This window comes from Artemia franciscana, unplaced genomic scaffold (assembly GCF_032884065.1).
Source record: "Artemia franciscana unplaced genomic scaffold, ASM3288406v1 Scaffold_253, whole genome shotgun sequence".
NCBI classification, from domain to species: Eukaryota; Metazoa; Arthropoda; class Branchiopoda; order Anostraca; family Artemiidae; genus Artemia; species Artemia franciscana.
Window position 1 is genome coordinate 150,746 of NW_027063379.1, and position 18,796 is coordinate 169,541.

General features: G+C 34.5%; 1 long non-coding RNA gene across 2 annotated transcripts in view; it reads left to right on the top strand.

Moving 5' to 3' along the window:
• The window catches only part of LOC136042949 (uncharacterized), a 44,743-nt gene extending 28,191 nt beyond the window's left edge, over positions 1-16,552 (top strand). For both annotated transcript variants that reach the window (XR_010621504.1, XR_010621505.1), the window contains exons 2-3: positions 11,480-11,620; positions 16,350-16,552. This is a non-coding gene — a long non-coding RNA (uncharacterized LOC136042949). The remainder of the gene's footprint in view (positions 1-11,479; positions 11,621-16,349) is intronic.
• The last annotated feature ends 2,244 nt before the right edge of the window (positions 16,553-18,796 follow it).

The window sequence follows — 18,796 nt, forward strand, 5'->3', positions numbered from 1 at the left end:
TACTACAGTTCGTTACCACGAACTGTTTGATATTGTATATCTAAGCAGTGCGCAACACTCGTAGCTAACAAAAAACACAACTGTGATTTTGTGATTGAAAGAAATAATATTTGCTAAAAGGAGAGCCACAATTAAGGAAAGTGACGAAAAAAGGCAATTTGTGGCAAAAAAGGACAGTTTTCTAGCAAACGGGGGGGGGGGGAAGTTGAGCTTGCTCTGCACATAAAAATGGCCAGCCTTTTCCTTCTATATGATTGTTTTCTTCCATTTTCTCGTTCCTTTTTCCAAAAATACGCTATTAAGTTGATATACTATCTGTTCGTTGCCTCATCATGCCTTAATCCGTTGCTTTCATTAAAATTATCTATTTAATGTTATTGTCATTTAATTTTCCTAAGATTTGTAATAAGGATAACTGATTATATTTACCTATTAATTTTACTTGTAAGCAGATTGAAGATATTAATTTACCAGAAATTTTAAATCAGCGGCATGTGAAACAGGCCCTTCCTAGTAATTTGAATTATAATGATAGTCCAGTTTTAACTTATAAATTTCCAAAAACTATTGGGCAAATCATTTTTAATTATAATTTAATACTTAAAAGATTAGATAGTGATATAAATTGGAAACCGGTTTGTAATTGTAAGCAACTTGGCCCATTTGTAAATCCTACTTTCAAACATGTTATAACAGGGGACTTATCAATAATAAAGCAAGATGATCTTCAAATTATAATGAATAAAGGGGCTAATTTCCGTCTTTCTCATCATCTGAGACCATCGAGTGTTCTTGATGGCTTGGAAATTGATTTTGATTTATTTATGGATAACTGGTGTAAGAAAGAGAATAAAAATAAGGAGAGTTTTCAAAGTTGGAAGAATTTAATTATTAGTAGAATAAGAAATAAAATATATTCTTACTTAAAAAATAGTAACACTAAATCATTATTTTATAATGCGAAGATTAAACAAGCAATTCCTAATCTACAGAATGAATTTGTAATTGTGCCAGTGGATAAAGCTAATAATAATTTTGCCATAATTTGTCAGAAGCTGTATTGTAATATCTTAAAAATGGAGTTATACACAACTAATGTTTACGAAAAGGTAAATTTAGAGGATGAGAATTTAATTGAAAAGACTGAAGAAATACTTTTTAAAAATTTTAATATTAAAATAAATGACAATGATAAAAAGTTTTCTTTCCTATATTGGACTGTAAAATTTCATAAGAATCCCCCTAAACCACGGTTTATTGCTGGAGCAGCTAAATGTCCAACCCGCATTCCTGCTACTGAACTTTCTTTAATTTTAAAGGAAATTGTAAATAAACTTAAAACCTATTGTTCTGGTATTAAAAATTTTTCGAATTTTAATCCATATTGGAGTATTAATAATTCACTGTAGGTGATAGATTCTTTAACATTGGTTTTAGCTAAAAGAATTGAGTCTTTCGATTTTGCGACAATGTATACTAATTTATCACTTAATGTAGTGTTAGATAATTTAAAAACTGTTATCAAGAAATCTTTCCTCTTATCTAGTAAAAGGTTCTTAAAAATAGACAATTATAATAAAAAAGCTATATGGACAAATTGCTTTAATACCACAGTTAACTTGAGATGTTACCGCTTGGCTATGATTTTTGAGTTATTAGAATTAGTTTTATACAATACTTATATAAGATTTGGTGGTGATTTGTACAAGCAAATCGTGGGAATTCCCATGGGGGGGGGGAATGCCAGACCATTTATAGCTGACTTGTTTTTTAGTCAACTAAAATATAAATATATGATGGATAAGAATAATCCAAATAATTTAAAACATGTTTTGTCAAATAATAAAAGATATTTAGATGATATTTTGGTCTTAAATTGTAGGATTTCATTGATGTTTCTAAAAATATATATCTATCAGAGCTTACTCTTGAACCTAGTCATGGCGCTGGTCATGAAGATCATTCCTTAGATTTAAATATTAATATTTGCGATAATAATAAATTAAGTTTTAAAATGTATAATAAAATGGATGATTTTGATTTTGAAAGTATTAGTTTCCCATTCCCTGAAAGTAATATACACTCAAATATCACATATTTGGCGTTTTTCTCACAGTTATTGCGTTATGCAAGGATTTGTAGTAATTATACTGATCTTAAAAATAGATGTAAAATCTTAAGCCAAAAATTGATATTAAGAGGTTTTTCTGCAAATAAATTAACTTGGTAATTCAAAAAATTTAGTTTTCATTATAACGAACTTTTAAATAAATATCAAAAGAATTATCTGGAAATACTTAAAGAAATTTTCAACTAATTTTGGAGGTTCGACAAATGATGATGCAGCGCCATTTATTTTGAATTGTGTTTCTAATAGAGGGATTTTTTTTTAAATAGCCACATGGTAAAGCTGAATTCTATAATTGTTTAGTTCATTAATTTTTTTTTTGCAATGTGTTAATATTTGTGATTTGGTAAAATTTATCATATTTAGTTTACCTATTGTTGCTAAAACCTATATATATATATATATATATATATATATATATATATATATATATATATATATATATATATATATATATATATATATATATACCATGTTTTGATTTTATACCGGCAAAGTAAAATTTACCTCTTTCATAACAGGACAGTTCTAACCCTGAATTTAAATCCCTTATATAGTCAGACATTTAAAAAACTAGAATAGCAAAAAAAAAAGAATTTCCCCCACATAATCCCCTCTTCTCAACCCCCCTCCCAACCAAAAAATCCCCCTGAAAACGTCTCTACATTTCCCAATAACCATTAATATATGCAAACACTGGTCAAAATTTGCGACTTGCAGCCCCTCCCACGGGGACTGTCGGGGAGTAAGTCGTCCCCAAAGACATAGTTATAACGTTTTTCGACTATGCTGAATAAAATGGCTATCTCAGAATTTTGATCCGACTACTTTGGGAAAAAAATAAGCGTGAGAAGGGGCCTAGGTCCCTCCGATTTTTTTTTGTCACTTAAAAAGGACACTAGAAATTTTCATTTCCGTTCGAATGAGTCCTCTCGCAAAATTCCAGGAGGACTGGGTCGATACGATTACCCCTGGGGAAAAAAATAAACACACATCCGTGATTTGTCTTTTGGAAAAAAATACAAAATTCCACATTTTTGTAGATAGGATATTAGAACTTGTACAATAGGGTTTTCTGATACTCTGAATCTGATGGTGTGATTTTCATTAAGATGCTATGACTCTTAGGGGGTGTTTCACCCTATTTTCTAAAATAGGGCAGATATTCTCAGGCTCGTAACTTTTGATGGGTAAGACTAAACTTGATGAAACTTATATTTTTAAAATCAGCATTAAAATGCAATTCTTTTGATGTAACTATTGGTATCAAAACTTCTTTTTTTTTAGAGTTTTGGTTACTATTGAGCCGGGTCGCTCCTTACTACAGTTCGTTACATATTGTATATCTAAGGTGTGCGCAACACTCGTAGGTAACAAAAAACACAACAGTGATTTTGTAATTGAAAGAAATAATATTTGCTACCTCTTTCATAACAGGACAGTTCTAACCTTGAACTTAAATCCCTTGTATAGTCAGACATTTAAAAAATTAGAATAGCAAAAAAAAGAATTTAATCTTAACTATCCAGCTATTCAATTAAATCAAATGAACAGGAACCTTTAATATCTGTTCAAATGAGCCCTCCCGTGATATCTTAGGACCACTGAGTCGATACGATCACTCTTGGAAAAAAAAAGTTATGATAAACACGCATCCCTGTGTCTTCTGGCAAAAAATTCAAAATTCCACATTTTTGCAGAAAGGAGCTTGAAACATTTACATCAGGGTTCCTTGATAGGCTGAATTTGATTGTGTGATTTTCGTTAAGATTCGATGACTTTAAGAGGGTGTTATCCCCCATTTTCTAAAATAAAGCAAACATTTTCAGGCTCGTAACTTTTGATGGGTAAGATTAAACTTGATGAAACTTGTATATTTAAAATAAGCATTAAAATGTAATTCTTTTGGTGCAACTATTTGTATCAAAATTCCATTTTTTTTAGTTTCGGTTACTATTGGGTTTCCCTACTTTAGAAGCAATTATAGAGTTCCCTACTTTATAAGCAAACTTGGGCTATAGATTTGTACATTGAGGAGGGGGATTAAAGTATAGCAGGTCTGCATTTAAAATGTCTTAGGTGGAATTATGCTCCATATTATGAATGGAGATGACCATATTGGTCTTTTTTAAGAGGTCAAAAAGTGCTTAAATCGGAATTTCCGATAGAAGCGATTATTATATTTGTAAAGACCATAAAAAAAGACATCAAGGGGTATATTCATTTTACACAAAAGCCAGTAATACTGTTTCCTATAAATTTACCCACATTTTATTTCTTCAAAGAGTAGGAATACTCCAAACTTTCCAACTGTTTAAAAATTTTAATTTTTACTTAAAAATAAAAATAGGTTTAAAAAATATGTTGACTAGAAAAAGCGTTTTTCTCAGAATGGACGAATATGTTTTCTGGTGTACTAAGGCGTCTGCAATTGCCTTTTTGGGACCTGATTTGCCACTGATATGACTGAGCTACCTACTACATGAAAGAATTCTGCTTCACAGATGAAATCAGTTGGCGCACTGGAGTTGTCTTACTCGGCCTGTCCATAAAATTGAGGAATTGTAACTGATTAGGGACCTGTTGTAATTAAAAGTAATAGTTATCAAATAAAACTTTCAAAATTATTCCTCATTTTCTTCTTCCGAGAATTTCAAATGGGGCAAGGTCAGACTCCCTGCATGCCTTCATAGTTCCGCGGCAGCAGCATAAGCTGCAGCATCCTTTCATTTTGAGCAGGTATAGTCTTTCCTGCATATTCCACTTTTGCATGTGAAGCAAGATTCAAGGCTTGATGCTTCTTTACAGCTTGAGACGACTACCTCTACTCCCCCTTCAGCCATCTTTCATCCATAGAGGAGTGAATCTGGAATACTCGGCCGAGCCTGTATTGACGACAAGATTATCCATGTAGCGAATATGGCTCGAATGTATCGTCAGAAGATGGCAGTCTTCTCACATCTCGTTTCTGGCACCAAATATAAGCCCTTACACTGGCCGGTGAATTGAATCCGGCCTGTTTACCGTACATTTCAATGACCTGGGATTTTGATTGGTCTTAAACTTCTCTAAACCCGTCGAGTGAAAACTTCCTTACTGCATCCTTGATCCGCTCCGTCACAGACACCATTTTTGAGGCAAAAGTTGGAGACACCGCAGTGCTTAAGAGATAAGCTTTTCCGACGCAGAAGAAAATGTTTGTTGTGTCACATCCTGACAGACAGTGCATGAAAAGTAGCATAGTTTGCTCCTCTTTGGACAAGTGGACTCCACCCGCCAGCTCGTGCACTAGGATAATGTAAGTCGGGAACTTCAAGAAAAGTTTGCTTAGTCCTTCCACTTGAACCTCTTCAAAAAAATGAACACAGGCAATTGCCACGTTTGTGTCGTTGGCATGCACAACGATGCTTCAAGCGTAACGGCTAGCGTACCTGGCATGTGTCATACGGCGTTGGTCAGCCTCTTCGTGGCTGGAGGACAAGCATTCCTCGTAGTCACAGTGTTCTGGTAAAGTTGGACTGTAGCCACCCTTGACCAGAGACACTTTAAATTTCTCCTTGTACCCACCTGAGAGAAAAAAGTTGAGTGCGTTCGGAAGCTGATCACTCATATGCTCCCAGGTTTCATACAAAATTTCGAGGAGCCGGCTTTTAGACGCCGAGCTTGCAAGTACGGCATCCCACTCTTCCATTGTGCTAAAAGCGGAGATCTGGAGGTTTTTCCCTTTCCCTTTTCACAGTCTGTATGCTGATTTCAAGAATATCGACTCTCCTGTGTCCGTGAGCTTCCCAAACGGCCCGTCTTTCTGATCTGCGACAATGTGGACTTCAGGAATACCCACCGGAAGATTATTTAGCAACGATAGAAGCAATCTTTCCGCGAAGGATTTGACTGTTTCAAACCTGGTGGGCTGATATGACCTTATCTTGGACATTAGGTCAATGATGTGTACTGTAGCTGATGATGTTTCTTTGGATTTGAAAGTCGTAGGCCAAGCTGCAAGTCCTCCTTTTTTTCCTTAGCCTGTTCAACAGCACAGATTTGTTCCCGGTCCTCATTTTCCAGCCAGAGGATGTCTTGGTTGATTGTTGTGTAAGATATTCAAAAATAGATGTGGGAAAGGAAGAATCTCTTTTGTGAGGATCTTTGCAACTACTTTCTCCTTTTCTTCGCCGTAGCTCAACTGAGCAGTAATGATTCTCTTCAAGGCTGTTACTTCAGAGTTCAGGAGATCGATTCTAGGGATAACCTTCATTTTCTGAGTCTTTCTCTCTGAAAGGAAAGTTCGACGCGCAAGCTTTTTCACATCGTCTTTCCTGTTGCACAGAAAGTCCTCAACCACCTCTTTTCCTTTTGTGGCTACGCAAGTAATATCAGAAACAATCTTCTCATCATCCACAACGTCTGACGTCACAATATTCACTAGGTCGAAGTCCACTCTGCTGAACGGATTACCACATGTAGTGAAAATGACTCGAACCCTATGTTGCAAAAGTTGTAATCACGTTGTTGTCGACTGATTGTCTTCGTGATGTATCAATGTCTCTGTGGATACGTTGACTACTTGCAGGAAACCATTGCTGATGGCAGCAGAAATCGGTAAGGTAAGAATCCAAGCTTCAGTCTGTCTCTCATCCTTTTGTTCTCCTATTATTCTGGCCATCATCTTTGCATCCTTGTTCACTACACATTCCAGTATCGGATCGGACCAGTTGGCCGTGCACCTGGTGTGCGTTCTCTTCAATGCGAATTATCCTTTCATGAACTTCCTGTGTACATCAGGAAAGGTTTGTGGTAAACTTCGCGTGTCTGATAGGTACTGTTTGAGACATCTTGTATACTGAGTATGGTCAGCCGCCGCCAAGTATGGCAACATCCGAGCAATTGCTGTCAAATGAGACTCCCAATCACAGTCTCGTTCAGCATGAATGAATTGCATCGCTATTTCAAGTATTTCCAAGAACTGCCGCCAGAAAACAAACTTAGGCGACGCATTTCACAGGGTTTCAAAGGCATTTGTTATGGGAGCCAAAGTGATTAAGGTATTGTTTGCCTCCTGAAGTGCAGTTTGCGCGTCAGCACCGTTTGTCAATGAAGTCCTGAATAACTCAATGGTACTACCCAGATGGTCTAGACGGGATAAGTCTTCTTGTGCTTCGGAGTAATAGTCTTCCAAGGACTTCCATTAGAGGGCTAGTAAGGGCTTGAGATAGTTGAGCAGGAGGTGGAAGCTCCCATCCGTAGTACTATGTTTTTGAAGTCATCTGGGTATTTACTTTTCGCTCTTTGTGCTAGCTGATAAATGAAGTGATCTTGCGTGACCACCATATCGTCCCATCCGACAGCTTTACATATCGCCATGGACATTCGCAGAGATTTTTAGACTGTTACATGGTTCCTTGGTGCTTCATGAAGGAAAGGTAAGTAAAACATGTTGCTTTTAGGAACATTTTCCTTCGAGACTTTACTGCAAATCGTTCGATAGCTTGGTAACTACGGGGGACTTTCTTTTGTCGCCACAAGCTGTGTTGGGCATTCTCTAGCCAGCATTATTGCTTTGTACTGGTGTCTAATTTCATCAGAATCACATGTTGAATCAGGCTCAAGTAACTGTTTTTTTTTTATCTTGGTCTACCTGACTCACTTTTTTTTCATGTTCTGCTTATCAATTTCTTCTGCTTAGTTTATCAATCAAATTTCCGCTAGGTAGCAGGCTACTAAACAAAATTCCTATTATTATTATTATTTTTATTATTATTATTATTATTATTATTATTATTATTATTATTATTATTAATATTATTAATAATTTATTACGCGTCAAAAACGAAAAACACGGAGTATACAAAATAAAAAGAAAAAAAAGCCCAAAAATTTAAATACTCTTCCACTACAAATATTATAAAATAACACTAGTCCAGGGGTGGTTGGCTCTTAAAACATTGGTACTGAATTTGCATATTCATCTCTCTATGGCCATGGTAGGGTTGGTGACCTTATATATCCTAGAGATGTCGCCATTGCTATGCCACAAAGGGAGACGCTGGAGAAACATATCTGTAGAATGCGCTGCAAATGGCTTTCTTTTCAGTAGCTTTTTTATTTTCCAGAAGGGAACCAGAGCAAGCAGAGGGGGGGGGGTAGTAAAAGCATTGTATAGCCGGGCAAGGAGAGGACTCGCAAAAAAGGTGGAAACCCCCCAGATACAATAATTTAAACTTTTTTCTTTGCTCAATTTCAGTTCAGTTCATTCGGGTTTATTAGAAAAAATTACAACAGTCATAACATACATAATCTCTCATCTCTATGCAAAAACTGCATGCTGAGTCCCATATCACCTCAAAAATAAATACGGACTATGGGTCTCCCTCCACTTCTGGATACAACCATGGCCCCTACAAAAAAACATCCTTACAGGTCCCCACCTCTTCATCCAGGAGCAAACCACTCCAACCCCCACGAAAAGACTCAATAATAACTAAAATCACTATTCTAATTGGATTCTTTATTCAAATTAAACTAATTTAAAACAAGATAATTTTTTATTCCAAGGGACCAAGGGAGCTCCTACCTCTCAGTTCAAGTGGTAGGGTATTGTAAGCCTTAGCACAGACGATGTCAGGCAAAAAATCCGACCTCACTGTTGGCGTATGTCGAATATGTATCTGTGCAGATAGTCCTTGTAATTGGAAGACTCTGTTCGGATACCAAACAGAATAGATTCCTAAAAGGCGGTGGAAATGTGTTCTACCGCCAATGTGTTCGGAATTGAAGGGGCTTTCTTTTTCAATACAAAAAAAGCTTAATTTTAATATGTAATGAAGGTATAAAAGCTATTAAGTATAAGTATGGATGTAAATCCAATCAAGGCACTAAGGCCAATGGACATTAAAAAAAAAAATTGGCCTTTTCTACCCTTAATTGCTGGCACATATCTGTCATGATAATTGCAGCTCCACCATGCCTAGGGCTCGTGGCTCGTTCCACCTCCCAACTATGCTGAAATCTCTTGCTTGGGTCTTTTCTCTTGCTTGCGGACAGCAGAGATACTTACAAGCAAGTTTTGCTAGTCTTTGAAACAAATTCTGCTTCTTCACCATCATTCTAACGGACGGTCTTTTTTTATTCTTTTTTTTCTGTCAATGACATCCTCACTCAGATATCTTTTTAGTCTCTGATAAATATTATCTGCTGAATCTTCTTCATCACTTGTCGAAATTACAAGTCTGTTAGAAACCATGCTGTCAATCAAACCTGCTGTGCCTCCTCTCCTTCGTTTGGATACAGGAGTGCAGCTAGCATTATAAGTTTGAAGATTGGATTTCAACATTGTCTCGAAAAAATCGTCAAACATGTTGACAAATTTCAACACACAAGCTAGATTTCCAAAAATAAATGGTTACATTTTTATCCCCATTTAGCGACATCCCCTCTGTTAGCTGCGGCCCTGACTGGATGTCATGGTTTGAATTGATTGATTCTTGGATTTCTTACCCACGCATGTGAACATTCTTTAAATCAAAATTTATGGTTTATTTTATTCTTTTTAGTTCTTTTGGTAAAAGTTGTACGTTCTTGAACTCAACATGCATTTCAAATATTGATGCACCACTTATAATTTGACAAGTAGGTGTGTATTGACAAGTATTTAAAACAAATATGCTTTGACTTCATTTGACGCATTTCTGCTGATCTCTCCAACATGGTCAGACTTAGCTGGTTGCTTCATTTCCAAGGAGTGGACAAGCAAAACCATAAGAAATCGGACACCATTTTCTTGATTAGTTGCGCATGAAAAAAAAATCGGCTGATATCTGGTATTTTTTTATTTTTTGCTGATCTTCGATTATGACACTGACCCCAACATCGGTATGATGTACCGGTCAGCCGTTATATAGGTCGGGCTCTAAACCCTTTAGTAGACCCTACGTTCTCCTTAAATATCCGCTTAAGTAGCGAAAAGTATCTCCCAGACATGTAGATAGGTTTTAAATATTGTGTGGACAAAATCGTCCAACATGCTGAAAAATTTTGACTCACAAGCTAGATTTCCTAGCAAGTTTCTGACCCATAATGAAGACTTGCAACTTCTTTGATCTGAAGTTGTCTTTTCTGAATTTTCAAATCAACTAAATGACCTAAATTACTTCTCAACGGGATATTTATTTGTCTATTACCCTTTCAATTACAATCCTCTACGTGCTTAGTCATTCCCATTAGCGTACTGACTTTGCACCCAAATAAACAGGTTATTGATCAACCTCTAACATTTGTCCTTCAAAATTAGCATTAGTCCCAGATGAAACCTCTGATTTATTCCTAAACTAAATGAAAAAACATGTTTATCTACTGAAAGTAAGTAGCACCCTTAAGATTCAAAACGAACACAAAGCAATCCGTATGTGAAGGGGTTACCCCTCTCTTCCTTAATATCTTGCTCTTTGAGCTGAAGTTTGACCGTTTTTTTTTTCATTTTTTTTAAACGACTGAACACAATGGCAGTTTAAATAGAACACGAAGCTTTTTCTAAAAATACTAAAAACTTTACCATGAAGATTGAAGGGTGTTGAGGAAGGGGATGGAGGAAACCCCTTCATATACGGAATAATTTGTGTTCGCTTTGAGTTTTGAGGTTAGTCCTTATTTTCAGTCGGAAAAATTTTGCTGTTGGTATTATTTAATGATAACAAGGACCTACTACGTCGTGACGCATATCTGAAAAAGTGCACATTCTGTCAAAAATATGGCTTCTTAGGCATGTAGTATCTATTCATATTTAATTTAAATAATTTTTTCACAACAATTCAAATAATGACAAGCAGGACAATGTTAAGGATATATCTAAAGCAACAACAAAAAATGACAGTTCAGCGTAAAAATTTCAATTCTGTGACCTTTTACGTCTTAATCACCTCAAAATCATTTTTTTTCGTTTTTGTTTTTTGTCTTGATAAACTTCATTTTTTCAGGGTGCAACGAAAAAAAAATCCTTTTTAATTTAGAGCCCGTTTAGACATAAGAATGTTTTAAGTTTTTCGTTACTATTTTTCTTTAGTTCAGTACGCTAGTCATGATCGACCTGTGCTTCTAATGATAAAGAGAAAGAAAATACAAAAGAGCCTGCCGTTTAGATCAATTTTTAGAGGTTGTTATCGTTTATTAGAGCAGCTAGTTATTAGGGTCAATGTAAGGACAATACTTTGAAATGTTTAATGCCTCGTAAAAAATGATAATAAAACAGAAGCTCGTGAACATTATCATTCTAATATCTGTTTCCAGTATTAATGTTCAAATTCTTATTTCTTATTTCTACCTTCATCATGTCATATGTATAGGTTTTTTTTGTTTCAGCTTCACTTCTGGTTTGATCCTCCTTTGTTTTCATGGATTGCTAAATTTTTAGCCATTATACCTCCATTTTATCGCCAATCTCCTATTCACTAGCATGTCTTGGAAAATATTGTTCATGGTTCTTTCAAGGAGTTTCGCAAAGTAAGTGTTTTCAATCTGATAAGATATTGTTTCTTCTTTCATCTAACAGTTTATCTGAGCCAGTTATTTACGAAAATAATATGACCACGCGCATGGCCACACTTGAATTGTTAAAAGTTGGAAGGAGTGGCGCTGAAACAAAATACTTAGAAAAAAAGTTTCTGAGCTATTTGTCATATCTCCATCCTTATAAATTATGATTTGGACTGCGTATATGCTATTCTTTGAATTTGACGAAAATATGTAAAACCTCAATAATAATTTGCCGAAACGGATTGTAAGGAAAAAAGAGTTAATTTTTCCCCCTGGCTTTGATTGTTGCTAATTTCCAAATAAAATATAACTTCTTATTTAAAATAAAATTTATTAGCTGTTTTAAGAATATTATTGACTTAAGAATATGGTATATTAGCTTTAAAATATTATATAGACAATAATTCTTTTACCAACTTGTCTGCTAAAAGTGACAATAAATCAGTCGAACATAAGAGATTCTACAATCAGTTAATTATACCAACACGATGAGCAAATTGGATATTTAGCTCCATGCATCTGTTGAAGTTGGATCCCTTTTACTACAAGTTTATAGGCTTTAAAAAAAATTGATATGGAGCAATTTAAAAAAAAATGAAAAATCCCAGCCCTTTAATCAGCGTTTTATTGCTTGCCACATGTATAGCTAATTTATTTGACTTGTTAAATAAACTGGACTTGTTGTTAAATTTGACAAAAATAATTTGAGATACTTTACCAGGTTTGAATTCTTCTACCTACAGTCCTGGTTCTTTATGGATTAAATAAAAAAAACAAGTTTTTTGAAACGAAAGTAAGGAGCGACATTAAAACTTAAAACGAACAGAAATTATTCCGTATATAAAAGAGGCTTTTCCTCCTCGACGCCCCGCTCTTTACGCTAAAGGTTTTTATTGTTTTAAAAAGTAGAGTTGCGAGAAAGAATCAAACTTTAGCGCAAGGAGCGGAATGTTAAATCAAACTTGAGAATTGTTTGATTGCATACCTTCAAGGGACAGACATTATTACAAAAATATGCCCTAGGTGATAAGAAAAATGTTAAGTGTTGTTGGATATATGATAAATAAAGTATATTTTACTGAAAAAAAATCTAGTTTTACCCAAAGATAGTATTTATAATACATAAAAGGTTTTGAAGAATAAATTTACTTATAAAAGCAATTGTTCAGCAAAAAAGGTCCGAAAGTAAGCAAAGAGTGATTTCCCTTATTATATATTTTGCAAAGCCGTAAGGCGTCCTGTATCCCTCACAAGGTTTGAAAATTAAAAATTTCCAGATTTTATGCTAAATCTGATTACTTTTACATATTTAGAACTAAAAAAAGAAACAATTGTCAAGGATGCAACGAAATTGTTCTAGGAATTATAGAATAAATACTTGGAAAATCTGTGTTGCTTCTTATCAACCTAAGAAAGAAAAACAAATAGAAATTTGTCTTGACAATTACTAGTTTTTAGTATTTTTTGACTCCCTTGTCATTTATCCAAAAATGTAAAAATTGTATGTTTAGTTTTCTAAACTTTTATTTTCTGGATTTTTTTTTATTATTGTTTTAAGCTTTGAATTACTATGAATCATGTTATATAAGGATTATAACTTTGTTTGTTCATTTTCACACATTTTTTTATTGCCTGAGGGGTTAATATGACTACCCAGCCAGGGTTAATAAGTGGTTAAAAATAACATCGAAGCTGGTCATATCCTGACCTGTGATTATCTTGCTGAAACAAATGAATTTCATATTTGACTGCCATATTAAATTTTGTCGCAAAAAAGGGTTCCATAATAATGGTATTTTGTTGCAAACCAGTATAGACAAAAAGTAATTTTTGATCCATCCCCTTACCTCTTATGCCCGACCACACTATCGTCAAACTTTTTGATGAGAAAAACCAAGATTTTTTTTATGAATTTTTCAATAATTCGGTTCAAAGTCTCTTACATAAAATAATATCGAGTGGTTCTTTGTGTAGCTACTAGGAGCGAAATAGGTAAAAACGTATGTAAAGTTATAAAAAGTTAAAAACTCGATGAAATTGTCTTAAAAACTTAATTTGTAAAAAAAAAAATTGTCATTAAATAAAAAAAAAAAAACTTTTTCAACTGAATATAAGGAGCGACATTAAAACTTTAAAAGAGCAGAAATTACTCCTTATATAAAAAATGGTGTCCCCTCTTCAACACCCTGCTTTTTACGCTAAAATTCAACTCTTTCTCACAGCTCTACTTTTTAAAACAATAAACAAACTTTAGCGTAAAGAGTGGGGCTTTGAGGAGCGAACAGCCCTCTTCATATACGGAGTAATTTTCCGTCCGTTTTAAGTTTTGATGTCGCTCCATACTTTCAGTTGAAAAAACTTTTGTTTTTATTTAGTTTCTGAACGTTTTAGAATTAATACAGGGTTTGATTTTGGCTCTCCAAACATAAATAGCTAAAACAAAACTTGCGATAAAAGGATGGGGGAGGAGGTCAAGCTGCCCTTCAATTTTTTTGGCTACTTAAAAAGACAACTAAAGAACCTTTAAATGTTTTACAAACGTTTTTACTATTAATAGATATGACTATGCATAACTTACCAATTAGCTTAAAATATTTTGGCTATTCAAAAAGGCAACTAGGACTTTTAGTTTTTTTTTACGAACGTTTTTATTTGTAATAAATATGACTATACGTAACATACAAATTAACATACAATTAAGTAAAGCTTAAATTTGTATCCTAATTCTTTAAGAATGACGCGTGAATCCCTAAGGCCGTAGAATAAATAGTTGGAATTACTATAAAAAATGTAGTGTAAAAAGCAGATATTTAGGAAGAGATGAGCCTCCACATATGTGTAATAATTTATGTTTGTTTTAAGTTTTAATGCTGTGTTAAGATACTATGGCTTTTAGGGGGGGTTTCTCCCTATTTTCCAAAATAAGGCACATTTTCTCAGGCTTTTAATTTTTACTGGGTAGTACTAAATTTGATGAAACTTTTGAGCCAGGTCGCTCCTTACTACAGTTCGTTGCCACGAACTGTTTGATTAGTTGAAAAACAAAACACAAATGACCGTGGATTGTCAGTTTAATTTTCATGAACTGATATTTATTCCTTAAAGTTTTAATAATTTTATATTTATTACAGTAAAAATTGACAACATTTAAAACGTATTCTTTTTTCATTTAAGTGCAAATTGTGCTCTGGTATTGAGAGTAGGTAGGAGAGTTATCAGCCTTATGTTAATATTGGCTGGTTTTTAGTTTCACTTGGCCATTTATTGTAATATCTGTTTGTTTCGAGTTTCATTATTTATTGATTTTTGAACAAATGTTTATCTCAAAATTTCTATTGGGCACATTTGGGGAAAACACGACGTGGGGAGGGTGGCTACCCTCTGATCACTTTAACTCTTAAAATGGGTACTGAAACTTATGATTTCTAATTCAATGAGCCCCCTCTAAAGCTTATATGATCACTTTCCATAAAAACCTTTAACGTTTGCTGTTGGCTCTTGGGGGGAGGGTTCCATCCTTAAATGCATAATTGCCAGACCATTCATCTATGCTGAACAAATTGGGTATCTCTACATTTAATTTGAATGTTTTTGTATCATGGCCGTGCGGTAGGGGGAAGGGGTTCCCCCGAAGGACTTTTGACTATCAAAAGGGGCACTAGCTCTGACAATTTTAAATCGAATAAACCCTTTTGGAAATTTCTACGACAACAAATGGTCATATCAAAATTTCTACCAAATGTATTTTGGGAAAATTCGACGCTTAGGGAGGCGATGCGATATCTGTCCTCTGATCACTTTGAATTTTAAAAAGGGCAATATAACTTCTGACTACTAATCCAATAAGCCCCTCCTGCGACCACCCTTTGTATAAGAGACATAACACAGCCTTCTTAAGATCTAATTGGTTTTAAAACTACCTGTGTAAAATCTTTAGCCAATCTAAAAAAAAATAAGCTCTCTCTCTCTCTCTCTCTCTCTCTCTCTCTCTCTCTCTCTCTCTCTCTCTCTCTCGCTCGCTCTCTCTCTCTGCCTCTCTCTCTGCCTCTATCTCTTTCTCTTCCTTGTTTTATCCATTATAATGAATATATAGGATGCTTATAATGCATTTAACAATAAGCAGTGGCTATTGATACAGAGCAAATATTAAAATAGAACATGTTTGTTATAAAAGCCCCTGAAGTAGTCATTTTACTTTCAACATGTTAAAACGGAAGAATAAATGGATTTTAGATTATCCTAGGTAAAGAGAGATGGCGTTTTTTTTCTTCTAATAGATAAACTTCAGTTTTGAGTCTTAATGTCTTCTATGCCCTCCTCGTATTTGTGCTAAGATATATTCATTTTAAGTTTTGTTTCATAATTCATTATGTTTTGTATTGGTATTACTCTTCATGCACTTACTAATGTATTTTTTTCCAAATCGTGATGATATGCGTAATCAGCCAGAGGTTCCCTAAGGCCTGGGGGGGGGGGGTTAAAAGAGACGTACGAGAGGTATAGCTGGGGCAAATTTATCCCAAATCCTAAATTTCTTGGCACTTGCAGAAAATAGTCCGGGTACTATTATAAAATTTTAGGTGTTTCTATTGTCACCCCCACCCCAGAAAAAATCCTGTGTATGTCTCATTATGGTAGATGTGTAACATATAACAAACTCTTTTTGGTTGACTTTTTTAGCTGATTTTTTTTTTAGTCCCTTAAATCAAAATTGAAAGAGACAGTACAAAGTTGCAGTACGTGTTGCACACGGAAGAAGGTGCTGCAAGAAGGTGAATATTCCACGGAAAATGGTGTTTCAGGAGGAACCGAGTCGGGTGTGTAACGTAGTAATTTATTGGATTCGTTTGAATATGCAAATTTTTGTACTTGGTTTTTAAAATTGTATGAATATAGTGATTCAATTGTGGTGCATGATTTAAATCACAACCTCAAATAGTGCATGGTATCTTATTATAAGCTAATGATGATCCGTGTCAATAATAATCAATCACACAAAGATGCTATTAAGCGCAAAAAGAGAATATTCATTTTATTGGGATTCTAAGTAACTAAGGTTCATTGAAAGGGCACGAGGCTGAAAGCCGGAGAGAAGTCATTCATCCCCAGAAGTAAATTTTTATGTGCGAGACTTTTATAACGAAAGAATGTTTTTCTTCCTTTTTTCTCTCATCGGACTCTACAAAGTCAGAGACTCACCATAGAATCTACGAAGAGGTCTATTTCAACCCCTCGTAAGATCAGAGTAGGGCTAAATGGGAAACTCTCCCGTTGTTGAGGAAATCGTTATTTCCATACGAATGGTCGGTGAAGATGGATTCAACTGACATTGTCATGAAGATGAGCTGTTAGATCTTAAAATAAAATTTGAAATACAGTTTTTTTATCGAATCTGCTTTGAAAATCCTGTAAACACCTGATTTCTCCAACTAAGATACCACTACAAAATGAGAACATTTCCATAAACCGGACTTTCTATAAAACGAAAGGTTTTTGCTGCTGTGGTTTTGGTGGCTTTGAAAATGTTCTTCGGATTTGTTTTTTGAATGGATTAAATTTTTTCTGTCTCTTCTCGGAGGATTTAAGGACGTCAAACTGAGCAAGAATATTGTAAATACGAGTAGACAAGGGAAATATAGTTCCTTAAAGAATGGAAAAGAAGATGCTAACTTTGTTTAGGAACGTAAAGATGGAAATAGACACATTAGCCTTTATAATAAGAATCTATACCTGCACACATTACGCAGGTCACAATAAAATCGGACTGCACTTACAGTAGAGTCTGGATACGGTTACAGAGTTCTTATGTATGTGCTCTAGCTATTAAGTGAGCTAGTGTATATTTTTGTGTGAGAGGGGGTGCCTGAAGCTTCAAAAAGTGCATTTTTAGGACGAAAGATTTCAACTTTTCTAAAGAGGTCATTCAGATCAAGGGACACATAATGTTTGGATGTGTTATTTTGCAAAAGTCAGCCTTTACCGTGTAAAATAGTTCTATGTATGAGATATGGTTCATAGTAAGTAGTAATAGTTCATAGAAATATAGTAAATAGTTCTATGTTAATTGTTAGGATAGTGTTTTTAGGTTTCTTTTACGCAAAACTATTCCTCCGCCATCTAAAAACAATAATTTATCTGTCTGTCTTATATATGCAAAACTTAGTAGAACTTCCCATTTCCCACTTGCATCTCATAACTGCAGTAATAACTGCAAACTAGTAAAAAAAACAACCGAGGCTCATAGTAGCCAAGAGCTTAAAAACACGCTTAAAAAGTCTCTCTCTTGTAACATAATTTTGGCGTTATTTAATTTAGATTAATTTTTAGATTAATTCGGCGCATTAAGATGGGGTTGAATTAGATGGAGATATAGCTGAACGAAGATTCAGCAGGATCCCTCTCATCCGTTGTGGTTAAACCTATATCACACAGAATAAGTTCACATAAGGACAAATCAGAAAAAAATTGTGAATTGATGCATTGTTTTATTTCAGAGACGACGAGTCATTCGTCGTCAGATTCCACAGATTCGTCTTCGGACCAAACTATTCTGGATGATTTTTTGCAGATTTCTTGCATGTGGAAACAAATAATAGAAGATGGGAATAAAAGAGAATTTAAGTTTTATTATTTTTTAAATAGTGTAGATATAATAAAATGGTTATGCCTACTGTATAGTAATATAATTATAGCATAAGTATATATTACTATTTTAGCTCAGCTGCGGAAATACAGAAGACTTTAGTTGAAGATTTGTTTCAAGTTGACATTTATTTCATACGTCTCAATATACTGAGTTCTGAGTTCTCTATTTAACATTAAAATCCATACACAAAAAAAATTACTTCAAGAAAATCTCCCCCATAAGGCTCCATGGCCGGGAAGAACAGGGGAGAAAAAAATACCAACAACAAAAAAATATAAACAAAAACCAAAAATTGAGTCGCCCACCTTAATAATCTCCAAAAAATGACAAGCTAGGCAGGGAGTAGTACATGATTTCACCAACTCAATTAAATATCCAACTCAATCCAGAGACATCAACTCCAAGGGAAACCGGAATAAAAAATAAAGACAAAAAAAGAAACAACAAACAAACAAAATTATTTACTAGCTAGAAAATCTCTAACATAATTTTTGAAC